Below are 20,118 nucleotides of genomic sequence, written 5' to 3'. Positions count from 1 at the left end.
TCTGAAGAACCCAAAATTTACTACACTAAATGTATTTTTTTTCTCTCTCTATTCTTTTTTTTTTTGGGGGGGGGGGTGATTAATTGTAACAATATCACATATAACAAGTTCACCTATGTAAAATTAATGCAAGCTTTCTTCTTTTATTCCGTTTCCGCACCAAATCATTATATTCTTATGCGACGGCACAATGTCATCATCCTTGTTCGCTTTTACTTGTTATGAATTTTGAAAACATTCTTATTTCTTGCCCCAATCACTATAAATTCTGTAATTCTGTTCAAATGCACAAGTTTGAAAATCATCCGAGGTTTCCTTTAAAACAGCACGATCATTTGTCATTTTAGGCTAGTCACTATTTCAAACACTGAAATTCCAATGCAAAATAGTACCATTGGTTTCAAAGAGTTTTACATGGGTCTGTCACATACAATGAAAATGGCAGTCATCATTTTTATCATAATTACGATTATCTATGGGTTGTTATCTGAATAATTATATATCCACATTTCAGATTTAGATTCAATTCGGTTTTTATAGTCACTCATCAAAAAGTCCAAAGACTAACAGTGTGAGCTGACATAAAATTAACGTAAAAACAAAGTGAAACAGTGAAATTCACAACAGCATTGCAAAAAAGTAAAACATACACTCTGAGAGACACATATACATATCATTGAAAAAAAAATCAAATAAAGACACATTGAATGAATGAATGAATGTGAATTTATTATCCAATACAATTATCACAATCAGTGTACATGTTTATGAATATACAGTCACATTGAAAAATGCAAGGATTATGAGGAACCAGAAAATAGCATGAATGCTAGTCGAGTCTGGCCCCTTGAAGTTCAGACAGTTACAAAGTCTTTTTTTCTTATTGTTTTAATTGTGCAGTAATGAGTTATCACATTAAAAATCACGTTAAAAATTAGCACCTATATAAATGAGAATTAACTATGAAAAACATAGCAGAGGGAAGATAAGTGTGTAGAGAAAGAGAGAGAAAGATAGAAGAAAAATGAAAGAATAGCAGTACATACAGCCTAGGTGGAGGACGCAGCCAACGTCTGGCGCGGCGAGACCACCGTCCCAGCCAAGTGACATGTCCGACGTGGCGAGGCCACGAACAGTGGAAGCATCCACCGCCCAAATCTACCCGACCCGTCCCAGCAGCCACCCTCCCACCATCGACCATGTTATATATATATATATATATATATATATATATATATATATATATGATAAAAACCTAAAATGGCATTAGACTAAAAACGCTTTATCCTGGCGAGGAAAGCGCATGATATAGAAACAAGACACCAAACAGGTTAGTCATCGCATTCTTCATCAGCGACCAGGATGCGATGTGATGTTAGATTAAAATCCGTTTCTGAAGCAGACATACACACAAGGGTATACGTCTGCTCCTGGTCGGACGGATTTCAAAACTAACCTGCTTGTGATGGAATGAACTATATATATGTATATATGTGTGTGTATATAATTATATACATATATATATATACAGCAAAAAAGAAAGTAAACACAAGTCATTTTTCAGTTCATATTTTTCATAGAAGATTTTAATAAAAATGATTGTGTCATATACCATATTAAAGGTTATTTTACTGGCTATCAACTTGGTATGTTTATACAAAGGGAAACTTTACGCATGAGGGAACACATTCGTTTTTGTCCTCTAAGGCACAAAAGTAAAATTGTAGAGATTGACATTTTGATATTCATTTCCAAATTCCCTTCAAGATAGCAATGATGATAAAAGATCAATTTAACGCAATGAGAGACAAGAATGAAATAGCAGAATTCAGTTTTCGTTCCCTTGTTTCTCTGTAAATTCTCAAACAAAAACAGCGAGGAAACTGAAGGGGGAACATAAGAATTTTCTGTCACCTCAAACTTTAAATGACATAAGGAGTAAGCTGCAAAGGTGATAAAATGGACAGTATTTCTTTAATTGATTTGTTAATTAACGGGAATTTAAGAATCCCTATTATTGAGACAAATACAAGAACCAAATATTATTTCAAATTTCTTAATTTGGAATAACATTTCAAATTTCTACCATCTTTGGTATCATAGTTTGTTCTCTTAATATGTCTTTTGAATATGGATTTGACAGAACATTCTTTGTTTTCCTCATTATTTCGCCTTTCTTTATCTTTGGAGGGTTACAGAAACATTTTAGAGATCATAGGTTGATTTTTTGCGAATCAATTTGTCTTTTGTTCTCATTGTAATACGGAAGAGCACATACGCATGAATAACAACTTGTCTATTTTTTTTATTTTTACTTTTGTGCCTTAGAAGAGAGAAACAAATGTGTTAACTGCTTAAAGTTTGCCTTTTTATTGAGCTAATAAGTTGATAACTAATAGAATTACCTTGAACATGACAAAACATCAATATTAGCCAAATAATCTCTGAGAATAATGAAATTGAAAAAGGATATAACTTTCTTTTTTTTTGCTGAGTGTATAATTACGTATACTGCATATATGTCCGTCTTTCATGCAAGTAGAGATTTCCACTCATTCCATCATATATTTTATTTACATTTATTATGTATATGATAATGTATTGATCTTGCATAACTATGCATAAGTAAATGCTAAACTGTATTTGCATTTTGTTGGAAATTGAAAAAAAAAATGAAATGAACTTATAGCGTGACGGTCAATGGCGACATAGTTCATGACAGAAGCTAATCAAATTAAAGATGGCAGTGAAATGTACATTGTTTACTGTTGGTATTGTGGGACTTCAAACCCACATACACAGCATTTCAAAAACTTTATTATGTGGCATGAATTTCAACTTAAACAATCTCTGGCAACTTCCCAAATTCAAACAACGGAGCTGCAATAATTCTTTGATATGCGGAAATGTTGCAGTTCCAGTGCTTAGAGCCACAACGCTACGCTGCGGACGGCAGACAGCGTCATTCATACCCGGGGTGATCAGGGTATCTAAGTACCATTTAGTTACCGGTCGACAACGGGTGACCAAAAATCAAAATTGCTTGGAAATCAAGTCCCCGTCGGCTATTCTAACTCGTCGGTTGAGAATGATAAGGGCGTTAAGTTGTCTCAAAACCCATAGTGTTCGAAACAACTTAACGCCCTTCTCATTCTCAGCAGACGAACTGGAAAATGAACAAAAGAACAATATCCTAATTTCAGCTGAAAATGACCGACGGGATATTGAAGACCGCCCACAACAATTCCAATTTAGCAGAATCGCTACCCGTTCCATATCCCGTTGCTCCCTGCAAAACAAATACGGAAAAAACAAATATCGGGCTAAGGAGGTTCAAGGAAATGGAGTCGTACCTGTGATGAATGTCTTATTTCCTTTGAACCATGTTAGATGCCGCCAATCAAAAATATTTGAAGCATGCACCAAACTGGATCTGCCGCGCATATCGGAAGACAACTTTTACTGACTTCTGTCGCACTGCATACTCACTAACCACTTTCTATAGGAAGATACGTCTTTGTAATTATGGTTATTACCTTTCCCCATCTCTACTAGATGGGTAATATATAAATGTTAAACATACTGGGATGAATAGAATAGAAAGTAGGCAAAAAAGAAATGAAATAGAAATGAAAATTACTCGACTGGGCATGCCCGGGCACTAATCTGATACATCTATTATTGATAAAGAATTATACTTGAAGATTATACCATATCACTTGTATTTGTCGGAATCACGTGGAAAAGTAATATAACCAGCTTTCCAGGAGCGTACAGTTTTAAAAACTTTCACATGATATTGTTGTGATTGACTCTTTTCCATGTTATATTTCTGGACGGGATTTGACTTTTTTATTTTATACGCTTTATCATTAAAGGGATTGTACAGTATTGGTGGAGATGAGAATTGGGCTTTTAACTTTTTGCGAGATACCAAGAAAACACTTATGATATAGTGCAGTGCATACCATTTTAAGAGGAATTCAAAGTTTATTTGATGAAAATTCAAAAACAAAGTAAAACAAAGCGATCGTTATAAAGTATGGGTCCCACACTTTATTAGAATCGCTCTTTTTTGGATATCTCAGCCATTTCAAAACCAATTTTCATGAAATAAACTTTGAATTCCTCATAGAATTACATGATCTTTCATATTTCATAAGAGGTTTCTCATTATCTGACAAAAAAAATGTTAGAAACCTGAAACTAGATCTCAACCAAAACTATACGATCCCTTTAAGTGAGGTTTCATTTTGATAGATAAACAAGCAGAAATAGCCAAAATTATATTAACGTTCAAAATGAATCCCAATATTGCTCAGCAAGACAGTGGCATCAGACATCGATCATCAAAAGCACAAATGCACCAATGGAATTCTTGTACATCAATAGAAAACTGACAACAGTTTGCATAATATAGGACGGACTTCATCTCTTACATTTTTCTATTTCATATTTTTGAAATGTGAAAGAAAAAGGATTCTGAGTCAGTTTTCGACATTTCATTTATCATTAAACAGTAAACAGGGTTTCAGAAAAAAATGTGATATTTTATTAACATTTTTCTTTCCAGTTCAAATTAGGATATTGTCATTCTCCCGTCAGCAAAAACAACTGGGAACTGGATTTCCAAGCAATAATAAACATTTGTGACCCTGCAACACAAAACCAACAGAAAGTCGCCAGACATGGATTTTCAGTTTGGGACAGATTCTGAAAGAGCAGACTGTAAACTTCAAAATAATGTATAACTCAATTCATATGGAGTACCCTAACTTTCCTAAATACTGTCAAGAAAGCACACACTCTGGAAAAGTGTGAACAGAGAAAAGAAGCGCTGAGGTACACGGTCTATTCAAGTGCTTAGCATTTACCAAGCTGCGCTAGCTGGAAAGGAAAGAGACAAAACACAGGATGCAAACCACCGGAGCAACAACAATGAAGGGATTATCAGATTAAGCTGAAATTGGACAAGTTCTAGGGACACATTCTGCCTATTATCAATGAAAACTTGCAAAGCAGTAGCGTCATCCTTTCAAAAGTTATAAGACATGAAAGTGAAGAGTGTGCAAAGTATTTCAAGACATGAAAATTGGCCTCTAAGACAAACCTGATCATTCTACTCTTCTCCCAAAAAGGGTTGTAGAAAAACTGCTAAAAACACACTTTCCCATTCATGTTATGATACCAAATTATAAGATAATGTAGAAGAAGGATAGTCCTTTCAGAAATATGAAAAACTCAAGATTGACTTGGTTGAACCATTTCACCTTTTTTTTTTTTGAGTCCTCACTTAAAATCAAGGGATGCGACTTTTTGTTTGTTTTGTGGTGCTCGGTCACATTTAGTGACCAATTTTCGACCGGCCACCGACTGGTAGTTTGATACCCCAATTCAATCCTGCTATAATATACTGCTGTTGTCTAACAGTCTGTACAGAGGGACTTTCCCTATGTGGGATGACAAAGCTAAATAATTATTGTCAGTGAAAGGCATACAGTTAAAGGCATGATTTACCATTTGCAAATGAAACAAAAACCTAGCTTTAGTGCTTCAAAATAGTTCTAAAATGTGAATTAGCGACAGAAACAACCAATGTAAAAATTTGAATGAGTATGATTGATTTTAAGTATTGTTAAATACACAAAACATGAACAATAGGTACAATAAAAATGTTTCCGGACTAAACCGTCAGCAGTTATGGTTTAACGAGAAAAATAGTAACATCTCCTTATATTTAGGCTGTATTGCGAAATTTTTATACGGTTGGATGCTTTGTGATACAAGCGGCCTACACATAAGCATCAATATCTTGAAGTTTTTTTTTGAATCACTGTTCCCAAAGGCCTAGGTCTACAGGACCTTTAAAGGGAGTATGCAATGCAAATGCATGCTGAATTGTGTTAAACGAGGACAGCTTGCTCATCACTTATGTGTCCAAAAAGAAGTTATATACTTTATGCTCCATATATTATGATGTTACCATCGTGCTATTTGTTTTCTTCATCTCTTGGATACTATACCACAAAATATTTCAAGCCAAAATTCTGTCAATGATTTCCTCTGCAAAACGTTGCTACATTACTAATCTGATTTTCAAAAAATCGGAAGGCTCATGTTTTCAAAAAGTGCTCCCCGCCCCCGCCCACACACACACACTTGCAGGCACAGACACACACAGGCTTGCCGACATTCGATGAAACTCGTCAGTCACTGACAACTGTTTTAATCTACTGAAATTCTTACATCTGATCAGTAAGTCTGATTGGCTGAGAGCAAGGTTTCGATGAAAATCACTTACAAAGCACTTGATGAAATGCTCCCTGGTATAAGCCACTTCGTAATTTTACTTTTTTTTTCTGCATGAGCAGAAAAAGGTCATTGGTACCAAAACGCATGATGGTTTTTAAATTCACAGAGATCTGTCATTTAATGATTATTCATGCAATCGTTGTATACGTGCCAATACATCCACCTGACTGCAAACCTGGTATTTGGCAATACGAATATTATGTTTTAATGCAATCAATACAAAACAAAGAAATGGATGCTTCCCCCGGGGGTTGTTTGACGGACCATTCTTGTCACCTGGTCTCGCTGTGCAAGGCCATTTTTTGTTTAACACGAATTCCATAAATTGCTACGCCGGGCAAACTTACCGGTACGCATTATGTTGCTTTGAATATGAGTGAAGTGCCTAACCAACTAAGAAAATAGAAAGGTAATTTGTACCAACGTGCACATGAGCTAATTACGAGCTAGCTTATTGGAACATACAAGTTATAATCATGCTCAGTACAGGGGAATTTCTGTGGCAAAAAGCCAGGAAAGAGAGCTGTCGCTTGTGTCAACATGTTTATTTGGTGAAGGTAACCCAGAGGGAAGGAAATCCAAGAGTTTCACAATATTAATGTGGTTTGGACGGTGATGAGATAATGATGGAGCCTACCAATATTCGGAGAAATGAACCCCCCCCCCCAAAAAAAAAAAAAAAAATGAGAAGAAGAAATGAGAGAGCTAAACTACCCCACAATAGTAACCTATACAGACCTATACACACACAGAGGGCTGATTAATAATAAAAACTATAATCAAAGAACATTGGCATCCAATGTCAAATGAATAAGACGGTATCAAAAAGTGTGGGTGCACATCTTTCGCTGTTCTGTGGAATAGTCTGCAAGCGTCAGGGAACTCTGCAAGTTGTATTCTGCATCCTTACCCTTTTTCTACATCGTCTTGATTCAGGCTGTGTGAACATGTTAACTTTTTGGTGGATGGTATGACAAGCACAACACAACCTCTTGGTACTCCAAAAGTCGTGATGAATAGCCCCCCCCCCCCCCCCCTGGTGAAATTACTTGAAACTGTGTGAAATTTGATTGTGGTTATTCAAATTCATGAAATTCTTCCGTCGAGGTGTTTTTATTGCAACTGATTGTTAAATTGCCCTACACGCATGCGCACAATTCCAGGCAGAATGACACATCGCGCGCCGAGGTTGAGCAGCGCGTGAAGCTCGAATAAAGATAATCATTATCTTTGAAAGAGTAAAAAATCTAGAATAAATGTGACCGTGCATCACAAAACGAACAAAAAGTCGCACGCAGTTATTTTGTGTGAGGACTGAAAATAGGTGAAATGGGTCAACCTAACCAATCTTGAGTTTTATATATTTTCTGAAAGAGCAAGTATTCTTCTACATTAAGTTTGGGATCATAAAACAAAGAGGAACTTGTGTTTTCAGCAGTTTTTCTCGAACGCTTTTTGGCGGAATAATGTGATCAGCAGATGTTTCTCATAGAGCCCTCTCTTCATTTCTTAAAAACCCTGTCGATACTTTTCACTTTCAACTCCAAAACTTTGGAAAGAATGATGCTGCCGCATTGAAAGTTGGCTTTAATAATCTACAGAATGTGTTAATGCAGCATGCTCAATTTCAGCGTAATCTGATAATCCTTTCATTGTTGTTGCTCCAGTGGTCAACATCCTGTTTTTTGTTCCATGCATCCCACAGCTAGCATAGCTTGGTAAAGATTAATTGCTTGAATAGACCCTGTACTTCAAAGCCTGTTTTTTCAGTTCACACTTTCCAGCGTGTGTCCTTTCTTTCCAATATTTAGATAGGTTAGGAAAGTCCATTTGAATTGAGTTATACATCATTTTAAAGCTTAGAGTCTGCTCTTTCAGAATCTGCTCTTAACTAAAAATCCATATCTGGCGACTTTTTGTTGGTTTTGTGATGGAGGGTCACAAATAGTTCTGGATGTGACTTCACAGGTCACATGGTTGACCCAGCCCGTAAAACAAAAAACATTTAAATAAGGATGCAAAAGTGAACCAAATTTATAATCTGTCTAGCACGCGTTATCTGATATAGGCCTAATAATAATAATAATAATAATAATAATAATAATAATAATAATAATAATGATAATAACAACAATAATAACAATAATAATAATAATGATAATAATAATACATACATACAATAAAGCGCCGTTCTCCACTTTGATTAAATGCTCAAGGCGCTTTACATCAAAGCAAGCAGACTGAAGATACAAGTACATCACCGTAATAAAAACTTACAACAGGAGAAATAAGCGAAGTTAAGAGCTCTGCTGACGGACCGGCCCCATGTTGACAACGGCCTCAAACGGGCTAACAGCACCATTATACCCAGTGAAGGCAGGGTCAAAAACATCATCGAACTCCGCATGGAGAGACTGAAAGTCATGTTTCGTACCAACGGGGATAATGCAATCAGGATCGAGTGATATCGGGTCAGAAAAACGATGCCCGGTATCACGTGAGACACCACTGGGCACGGGCCTATTGGGTAAAGAGGGGTGATCATCAGACTGAGGCTCTGAAGGAACGTAGACAGGACGAACCTGACAGAAATGTTCATGTTTACGAATCAGGCGGGGTTGAGGCGTAAGATTAGGGATACGCACTTTGCCTGCTACACTGGAGACCATGCACGGTTCAGGCCAAGATGGGTCAGTTGGGGGAACACCCTTTTGAGGGACAATCCTGGGCTCAAGGGCAAGTGTGTCATGAGACAATAGCTCATCAGGAACTGACAGCTCGACGAATTCACCGGGCAAAAGCACAGTAGACTGAGATGGGGCACGAAGGACATGAGCACGGCGAACTGCGTGTGTCACATTGTCCGAAGGCCTGCGAGAACCATATGAAATGATCATGTCATCACCCACACAAACCTGGCGTTTAGCAGGATGAACCGACACATCGTTGTGCTCCATAAATGGGGTACCTGCGAGTACTTCTACATCAAGATTGTCATGACCAAACCCTCAAACACAAATGACTTGCCGTCACGAGTGAAGGACAGAGTGGTCTCCCCAACAACATCAAGGGGGGAAGACCCATCGGCTTGATGAGCAGACTGCGAGCTGGGTTTTATGACACCCTGGAGGGACTGGACAATAGAAGCTCTGATCATGTTACCAGTAGCACCACTGTCGACAGTGATGCGAACAACCTGGTGACCGCGAAACGCATCAAAATATGGAGACTGACGGACCTGGAATCTGAGGGCCGATGAAGAGTCACTGGTAGCCGTATCATCCTTCGGAGGGACAGGCTCATCTCATTCAGGTGGACCTGTTCAACTTGGCACAAATCATCAATCTCATCATCAGACTCTAAAATATGTGCAACCTGGCGGGCCTTAGCAATGAATCGCATGTCTGCTTCGGGTAAGTACGTACACTCACTTAAATAATGAGTGTCTGGCCGACGCGCTTCACGACAGAGAGGACAGTATTTACTGTTGCGCTGAGGGGTGCGAGTCTGCGGATTGCGGCGACTGCGGGGCATTGGAGCACGCTGGGGACGTACGGGGCGCGGGGAAGGGGAGGTCAGGGTGCGCGTAGTACGAGAACTCTCCGTGGTGTGGTTTTCATCCAAAAGACTATCTAACGCCTGAGAGATTTCGGGTTTCAGTGATGCTAAGGTACGAAAGTGCAATTCTGTCCCGTAGCGCTGCTTGACCAGGCAAGGAAGATCTGAATGAATGAGTTGGAGCCAAGTGAGGACGATAAAGTTTTCCAATAAGGTGGGGGTAAGCTCCTCATCTTCGCTAACACGCTTGCCATGGTGAGTTATGCTGCCTGCAGATGTGAGCATGTTGTCTTCGATAAAGGCCACCAACCTTTGGTAGAGATCCTCAGGACGCTCATCCGGCTCTAGTTTGATGTCACTGAAATTAAGAAAGTGAGCGCCGTACTTTGAAACCCATAGTGAAGCCTGATCTTCCCCCAAATATAATTGAGGGAGGTGGAGGTCTTGACTATGGAATTACGTGAGATAACGGGACAATAATTAGCAATCTGTCCGAGCATGAGCTTAAGCATACTGGATTTTTGGTGTGCTGATTTTCGAGACCCGGTCGGGACGCTTTCTGGGTCATCAACAAATCCACGGAGTGGGCAAGATTTAGATTTTTGAGCCCATGAGCAATCGTCATCTAGGAACGGTGCAAAATTTGAGTCTAGGGTGAGAGTGTACACTAAGTTTTGTCGCCAATTTTCGAACGAATTGACTGTTTCATTTTTGGTGAGACACCATTGCTTGGGTGCTCTTGGAGCTGAAGCCATCACTAAAGCCTATAGGTGGGACCGTAATGTAAGACGAAAAACAAGGAACTTACACCAACTCTGGATCGTTGGCCGATTTGGAGCTAAGCAAGCTTAACGTCTGCTTGTGCAGGTGAAAACAAATTCTCAGGAGTATGTAACGTTTCCAGAGCTGCCACCACGTAAATGAGAAGCAGACCCAAATCGAGTTTCCGAGTAAACAGTGACCTTAAAGGCATTTTATAAAACACAGCTTCAGACCAGATAACCAACAGTGAGATGCAGAGAATAACCATACAGTCACCACGAGGTAGCGCTATGTAACAAGCTTGAATTGTAACATTAACAAACATTAATAACACTGGCGGAAAAAGTAAGGAAAAATGTCAATGAAAAAGTAAATACAATGAATATTGTAGTACAATGAGAGCGAAAGACCACATGTAACTTCTTTCCCGTGTGTGTCTTCACTGTATGCTTTAATAATAATAATAATAATAATACATACAATTTCTATAGCGCCGTTCTCCACTTTGATTAAATGCTCAAGGCGCTTTACAATAGGTACATCAAAGCAAACAGATTGAAAATGCATAATTTACTATTTGCAGATGAAACAAAAACCCATCGTTAGTTCATTAACATAGTTCTAAAATGTGAGTTAGGGATAGAAACAACCACTGTAAAAAATTTGAATCCAGATAATGGATGTTAAGTATTGTTAAATACACAAAATATGAAAGAGTTTTTCTAGACTAAACCGTCTACAGTTACGGTTTACTGATATCTCCTTATAATTATTTTAGGCTTTATTGCTACAATGTACAATTTCATATGGTAGGATGTTTTGTGATGCAACAGACCTATGCATATGCATCAAATGTGATATCTTGAACATTTTTAAATCACTACTAGTGGGGGGCGCAAGGGATTTTTGGTTCAAAATTTTCCAAAAGCACCAAAATTTGGCACACATGTAGCCCAAACCATACTATTTCGATTTTTCATGGGCGCCAAGAAGGGCGCCCTCTGGGGCGGCCATATTGGCAAAATCCAATATGGCCGCCATATAGGTTTAAAGGTCACTTGCATTTGAAAACATTAAAGGGTTATAATCATTTAAAAAGTCAGGTTAAGAGGTTTTCTGGGTCAAGGAATTCGAATCTGAAGTTGTTTTTATGGTCTGAAGTCAATTTTTCCTAATAAGGTTACCTTAAGGTCATTTAGGGGTCAAGCCATTGTATTCATAACATTTTATTGAAAAAATGGCTTGCCCATGGTCAATATTCCAGGAATGCCAGCCTTAGTAATAGAATTGCAGTTGTCGACGGCTGAAAAAAGGATATTTCTTGTGAAGGGCGCCCTCCGGGGCGGCATATTTACAAAATTCAATATGGCTGCCACCTACGTTTAAAGGCCAGTATAACAACTAAAAACCTTTAAAGTGTTACAATAATTTGAAAAGTCAGCTTTAGAAGGTTTATGGGTCAAGGAATTCGATTCTGAAGTTGTTTTTATGGTCTAATGTCAACTTTTCCTTATAAGGTCTCCCTAAAGGTCATTTGGGGTCAAACCATTATATTCACAATAGGTAATTTAGAAAATGGCTTGCCTATAATCAATATAGGACGAACGCAAGCCCTGCTAATAGAATTGCAGTTGTTGAGGGCTGTGGGAGAGGGAAAGGTGGGCTTTCTCACGAGTAACATCAATATATCTGCTTTCATGTTAAGATTTCAAACACTGTAGGCATACACCCATGAATTATAATAAGAACCCCTTTCTGAGAGTAATTATGTTTAAGGGATCTTACTGAGATCCTTATTTCACAATTAAAGGACAATTTCACCTTCATAGACATGTGGGTTCAGTGAATGCAACAATATTAGTAGAACACATCAGAGAGAATTTGAGGAAAATCGGACAATCCATTCAAAAGTTATGAATTTTTAAAGTTTCTGCTCACTTAAGGCTGAATGAGAAGACTACTGTAGCTTGTGATGTCACATGTGTACATCGATATAAAGAAAGATTAAAGAAAATTCAACATATTCCCACTTTTCTCGCATAACAAATGAACACTTGACTTCTCTCTTTCAGAAGGCAGGGGGAAATAATATTACCCTTAACATTATGTCAGTAACAAGTCGAAGAAATGTGCACTTTACTTAAAAAGTAAGGTTTTGTGAAATTCTCCTTTTATTTTCTTTATATCGTTGTACGCATATGACATCATACATTGTAGTAGTCTTCTCATCTAGCGGTGACTGCGCAGATACTTAAAAGATTCGTAACTCTTGAACGGATTGTCCGATTTTCCCAAAACTTTCATTGATGTGTTCTACTAATATTGTTGCATTAAGTAAATCCGCAAGTATTAAAAGGTGGACTTGTCCTTTAAATTTGAAGACTCGGTAACCCTTCAATTTCATTTTTAATGATTACTTACGGTCATTTTTTTTTTCTGCATCATTTCAATAATGGCCTGTTATAATATGACTACACAAGCTTTTAAGTGAGGTTCTGTCCAAAGCTATGGCATATCATAGTTCACGTCACAATCATTCCATTAATTATTTTTACATAACAGGCGCTAAGAGGAAATGTCCTCACTGACTAGTCATTTGCGGAATTCAATATATTTGCATTTGCTTTAATGACAGCCAAAAGAGTTAATTAGAATTCTGGGTAATGCCCTTTCAAAGAGTTTTCAAGATTTGATATTGCATTTTTATTTTCATCTTCATCTGCAAGGAATGCAATAAAAACATACATATATGAGAAATAGAATCCTATTGTTACCTAATATATTAATAATTTAGCAATAAGGGGGAGGGGGCTACTCTCTATATTACCAGCGTCCTTGATGTTGCCACTAAAAAAAGAAGTGTTTTTATTTCTCTGTTGCAGTTCAGGAATCATCAATCGCAATAGATATTCATAATTCAGATTTAAATTCAATGAAATAATAATTACGAAGATCACTCCTAATCTGGATGAAAAAAAAAAAATCTGTCGTGTTTAAGAGAGTTTTTAGTACATCAGGTTGGCATCAATTTGCTATTTTCAAACTTGTGTAAGAAAGTTCTATTCTAAAGTCCTTATAGGAAATTGTATGTTTCTCCACAGCTAAATATGCCGTTCAGAGAACATGACGGTCCTGGTGACGCCATGTAGGGAACAAGCATATTTCACTGGTGCCACAGTGACACCATTAACAGGGTACAGATTAGATATGTTATAATACAACTTTCATGACACCTTCTATAGGGTATATTAAGATTCTGTCCAAAGTGCTTGGACGCAAATTGGTATGATATCACAAGACTTTATAAGTTGGTATCTCGTTGGTCTGAAGACTATAGGTTGCAACTCTACTCTCCGCAATATCTCTACGACGCAGGTCTCCTGGAGACGAGCCCGATCTCCAGGATTCGCAGGAGAATCGAACATTTTCGATTTTTGCAGAGACTATTTCCGTCTTCCAGCTTGTCTCCGAGACGTCTCTGCGAAGTCTCCATCACTGTGGCCATGTCTTGGGGAATAGATTTGTCTGCAACATCTTCGAGATGTCCCCGCATCTTGTGGAGACCGTAATAACATAATGGCGACGAAAGGGACAAGTCGCTGAGAAAAGACGTCTCTGATAAGTCCCTGCGACTGCAAAAGCCGTGCCAACATCCCCGTGACTTCCAAGCAAACAAGTTGTCCCTTTGTTTGAAGACGTCTTGGACGTCGCTCTGGAAATCGCGTTAGTTGTGACTGCGAAAATAATTTCTTCGAGACGCTGGCACAGCGACAATGTCTCCTCCCGTCAGATAGGCCCTCAATCCCCTCCCTACCCCCCCCCCCCACACACTTTAAGTTTGCAGCGATATAAAACTACATTGTACTGACCATGGCTCGCCTGACACCTGCTCTTACATTGTGCATTTTCACATTCATTCATTCATTCATTCATTCATTCATTTCATTAATTTTTTTTCAATTTCCATGTTTTCCACCTCCCAATGCATGTCTTGAAACAGCTTTTGTGCAGAAGAATGAAATTTGGTACTGAAGCATGGCGGAGAGTGGCCGATAGTACTAGTAATTGCCATGTACCTGTGCCATCTTTCCCCCAACTCCGCTCCCTGAAGTCAGGGATCACATCATGACCCATGCTGTCATTATTCCACTAGAAACTCACTTGCAGCAGCCAGATCTGCTCCCACGTTATGACGAGATGATGCCTACCGTCGTTGACGCTGGTTGCCCCATAAACCTTGTTGCTCATCAGTCCTTGCTGGACATGAGCACGATTATTAAGGTAGTTAGTGTGTCAGTGAGCTCCGGTTTGCTGACCCATACTACTTAGGCATTTTGCGTGCCACATCAAAGCAAGTCTGAATGTCGCACCCTGTCAGTGCCTGATGTTGGACTCTGGAAGAGAGGTATGCTGTACAGGAACGAGCTAAAAAGGCCTTTATCTTTTCAATACCACGACCCACCCGTAACTCCCTCAGATCAAAGGGATTAAAAAAGAAAGCACACTACCGAAAATGTGATGTTATGCTCATCCGTACGGATGTATACTGTTTTCAGAAAATGCTTTCAGAAAACGTTATGTCATCCTTTGTAAGGATATCTTTGCGTAGATCGCATATAAGTTGTTGGAAAGCTGAAGGGTTGTGAGATCACAATTCCTGTTGGATATTTCCGTCTCGTATCAGGTGCTCAGGATGAGTTGTCCGTCCCACTTATTCTTGGATATTTGTGCGCTGATAAATGAGGGCAGTTCTTTATTTTTCAATCTTAATTTTCAGGAAGCCGCTACACTCGTCCTATCATAATTTGAGATTTGAGTGGTGCCATCACTATCTCTTGTCAGAGGACTGCACATGCAGTGTTGCTGCGCAAAAATGTTAAGATTATTTTCTTCAGGATCAGTATCCCATACAACATCAATAGGTGTTCAGTTTCCCTAGTCATTTGCTCTTTCAGTAAAAAAACGGTTTCGTTTGATAAAAAGAGAATAGAAAGAGATAAGAAAAAAACTTCAGCTGAATTGTCTTCACCTACTCTGATAAGATACTGCCATTAAAGTACTTTAATAATCGAATTCAGCTAACTGCCCCTAAAATACTGGTCTGACCTGGATTGAGGAGCTCGATTCCCTGGAAGCTTCGGCCATTGCTTCCTTCACTGAAGAAGCAGACGCTGTTTTGTCAAGGGAGAACAGGCATACACCAATTTCAGCAGGAGGAGAATCATATCGCTTGCCAGCTGAAAGTTATATAATTGACCATGAAAGGTGACGAGGTGGCTCAGTCGGTAGCGTATGGCTTGCGGTCTAAAGACTTGTGTTACGGCGCGGGTTCGAATCACACTTATCTCAAGTCTAGCTGAGCAATGGTGTGTGTTGTCATACCGTCCCCTCTAGTAGAGGCACAACACTTAGCACCTCATCACTTAGATATAAAAAGTGGAAGTCACTTGTGTGAAAGAATCACAAACCCAGCAGACACATGAAAAGATCCCGAATCGGCATTCCGTTATCGGAAAACTCAAGGTGCATAAAACCGGTAAAGTGGTCCGCCCCAAGTACATACAACTGACCAGTTAGTTGCATATACGGGCTATCCAGCTATCTCGTCAGAAGGAAAAACGAAGACAAAATAAGATTAGGCGTGTTTATTACCCTCTTTGCCATTGCACCCTGATTCGGCACCTTGGACTACTATGGCGGCCGTATTTAAGCATGTTTATGTATTTATATACATACATATATATATATATATATATATATATATATATATATATATATACACACATATATATATATTGAAACAAAGAAAGGAAAAACTGACCAGAAACAATCAATAAATAGTGAAAACTTTGAGCAAAGAAAATGAGAAAAGAAAACGAAACCGACGGAAGCCTGTTTCTGTGCTGAAAATTTCAATATATATATATATATATGTACATATATAATAAAATATAATTTTTTTTTCATTTATTTGTCATAATCATTATTGATATGTAGGGGAATGGAACCCCTCTTGGCCCTAATTGACCATTGAAGGAGTATGGAAGAGATGACAATTGGGACAAATTAGGGGTAGGCCCTACCAGTGAATTGCAGTTGAATGCTCACAGACGCCATTTCAAAAAATGCACAAAATGCCTGATTTGACCCTTATTTGACCTTGAAAGTGACCTTGAGAGGTGATTAGTGACCTTGAATTGCACAAATGATATTTAGAATCACATTCTCTGACCCCGTAAAATCTTCCACATGGGATTCATAAGATTAATCAACCTTTTCAATTTGTAACTGCAGTTGACCTTTAACCCGAATGGCGGCCATATTGGATTTCACCAATATGGCGGCCCCAAGGATTTTTAGTCTTGGCGCCCATCAAAAATCGAAAGAGTATGGTAGACGGGACCTATGAGCCAAATTTGGTGCTTTTGGAAGAATCTGAACCAAACAACCCATTTTTAGCCCTTAGGCCCCCAACTATACTCCCAAAGGTAAACTGGACCTTTAAGGAGATTCATTATAGGGAGCTTTTGAATTTTTAGAATTGAATTTAGGGAGCTTTTGTATTTTTGAAATCAGTAAATTTAAACAAATTTTGACGAAAAGAATATTTAGCTATTAAAATCGTGGAATCTGTCAGATCTTGTTTCGCGTGTGTGTCTTCACTGTGTATCATTTTAAAGTCTATGGATGCGAATATCGTTCACATGGCAATGACAAATAGACGGCAGTAATATGTGGTGACAGGTTTCATAAGAATGTCATGTGTCGCATCATAATCCTGGGATAACGAGATGCGAGCAATAAAATGAAAAAAAAAAAAAAAAACCACAAACAAAAACTACAATCCTTTAACATTAGCGTGATTTTCTTGATTACTGATCGAACTATTTTCAAATCTTATATCTAAAGCAAAAGGGGGTTTGAAACTTCGAGGGAGCAGAACAGGATTTTCTTGTGCGAGGGAGCAAAGCGCCTACAAATCCACAAAGTCCAGCTGCAGGCTTCATTTTTGCACGGCATTTGTTTTCTCTTGGCGATGATGATAACATAAACACCTGTTGAGCAAACCTGAAGCGCGTTGTGTGTGCTCCGCGTACTCGCGTATACTAACAACGTGCTACCATTCTCTGAAACACAAGATCGAACTCAGAAGTCCACTTGATAATTAGGGTGAAATATGGAAATGTAACTCGGTCGGAATGACTGACATGTACACTTTTTACCCTCCTTTCCCCTCCCTTTCGTGGTTCTTCCATCTTTCTATCATTGCATTTCTCTCCGACTATACCAAAGCCTGCATTCCAGATACAAACTCTATAGTTTCTGCAAAAAGATGGAGGAGCCTCCCCGGTTCAACCAGGCTTAAATATATATATATATGATTTTAAACCGTAATATCGATGTATACTTATCAATTCATACTTATCACATAGTTTTCGTGTCATTTACATAGAGATATGTATGCAAAACAATGGTCCGGGAAAGGGCACAGGAGCACTTAACACCTCGATCCTGTCTGCCTGATGAAATTGTACATCATCTATTGTTTCCTATGATTGAATGACTTTTCAACCATTGCAGGAAAACACCAAGAATACAATGATTTGACAATTTTTGTATTGAAATGGCATAATGGACCATAGTGTCGAGACCCTTACGTAGATCTATAAATAGAATACCCATTATTCATTTCTCATCAAAAACATCAATAAGTTAATAAATTCCAGTTAAATGCCGTGTCCCACCTTTCCGGGCAAGCTACGCGGGCTTGTTGCGAGAAGGGATTTTCCAGCACGCAGGAGAATTTTATGCCGGCGGACAAGAATTTTGCGAGTTTCGCACTACATGCGTGTGTTCCGTGTGACCTGTGTAAGAGCTTTGAAACCGATCCGTTTTCTGTTAGAGCGACTTACGAGTACTGCGAAGTACTGCGTAGGAGTTGCCTGCGAGGTGCTGCCGGTAAGGGTCTCCTACTGGTGTTCTGCTTGTATCTCTGCGGGCAAACCCCCGCGAGTCACTCGGAACAAGTTTTGAGCATGCTCAAGGCCATGTCATACCGTATCTGGGGAAGTTTTGCGGCTTGTCTTGCGGGGAAACAAATTTGCTACCCGGAGCTCTGCGCAGTTGATCCCCACCTGACAATACCGCCTATCTCGCCCGTGGTTGCCCGGAGGTGCGTACACAAGTCCAATTTACCCGCAGCCAAGTTTTGAGCATGACTAAAACTTTATCTAGGTGAGTCGCGGGGATTGCCCATAGAGGTCCACGCAGAACGCCAGTAGGAGGCCTTAAGCAGCAGCACCTCGCAGGCAACTCCCACGCAGGTACTTCGCAGTCCCCATATACGGCCAAGATAATGACATTCTGTGGGACTTCTGCCATTCCTTTAGAGGAAGTCCTTATAACTGAGTTGTCATCCCCCACGCGCCTGGCAGCGTTGTTTTAAAAGACGGCACAGATTGGGGCATGGCGCGTGTTAAACCTATGGGAAAAACGTTGGGTTAGGGTTTATGGTTAGGGTTAGGGTTAGGGTTAGGGTTGGGGTCAGGGTTAGGGTTAGGGTTAGGGTTAGGGTTTGATGGTTAGGGTTAGGATTAGGATTAGGGTTAGGTTTAGGGATAGGGTCCCCAATCTGTGCCGTCTAAAAAAAAAAACACGCCGCCTGGCACGCAGGTCACAAAGAATACCCGCAAGTAGAACTTAAGTAGAACGGGTCCAGCAAGTAAGACACATGCGAAACTCGCCCAAATCCTTGTCTGTCCTCAGAAATTGTCCGGTATGCTGGAAAATCCCCACACGCAACAAGCCCGCGTAGCCTGCCCGGTAAGGTGTGACAGGGCCTAAACATGGTTGCGGGTAAAAGGATTTGCGTGCGTACCTCAGGGCGAGTACGGATGAGATACGTGCTAGGTACTGTCATGTGTGGGTCATCTGCGGGGAACTCTGGGTAGTCGCACGCAAGGCTTGCCCGGAAAGGTGTGACACGGCCTAAAGCATGAGATGTGGAACGCCCAGTCCTATAACTGTGTCGATTTCATGTTTTTATATTACATTTACATACATTATTGGTTCATAATTTTCATAGATTTTGATGAAAATTAATGTATCATAATATACCATTATCAAGGTAATTTAGTTGACAATCAACCTAGTAGGTCAATCAAATGGAAAATATACGCATGAGTGAACACAAGTGTTTTTGTCCTCAAAGGCACAAAAATAAAAATTGCAAAAAATTGACATAAAAATTGTCTTTCATTTGCAAATGCCCTATAAGGAAAACAAGGATAACAAAAGGCCACTCGATAATTACGGTGAAATATGGAAATGTAACTCGGTCGTATGACTGTGATGAATACTTTTTATCCTCCTTTCCCCTCCCTTCCGTGGTTCTTCCATCTTTCTATCGTTGCATTTCTCTCCGACTATACAAAAGTCTGCATTCCAGATATAAATTCTGTAGTTTCTGTCAAAAGGTGGAGTGGC

The sequence above is a fragment of the Diadema setosum genome, chromosome 10, assembly GCF_964275005.1.
Source record: "Diadema setosum chromosome 10, eeDiaSeto1, whole genome shotgun sequence".
Lineage (NCBI taxonomy): Eukaryota > Metazoa > Echinodermata > Echinoidea > Diadematoida > Diadematidae > Diadema > Diadema setosum.
The sequence above is the reverse complement of the archived record's forward strand: the minus strand, read 5'-3'. Positions refer to the sequence as shown.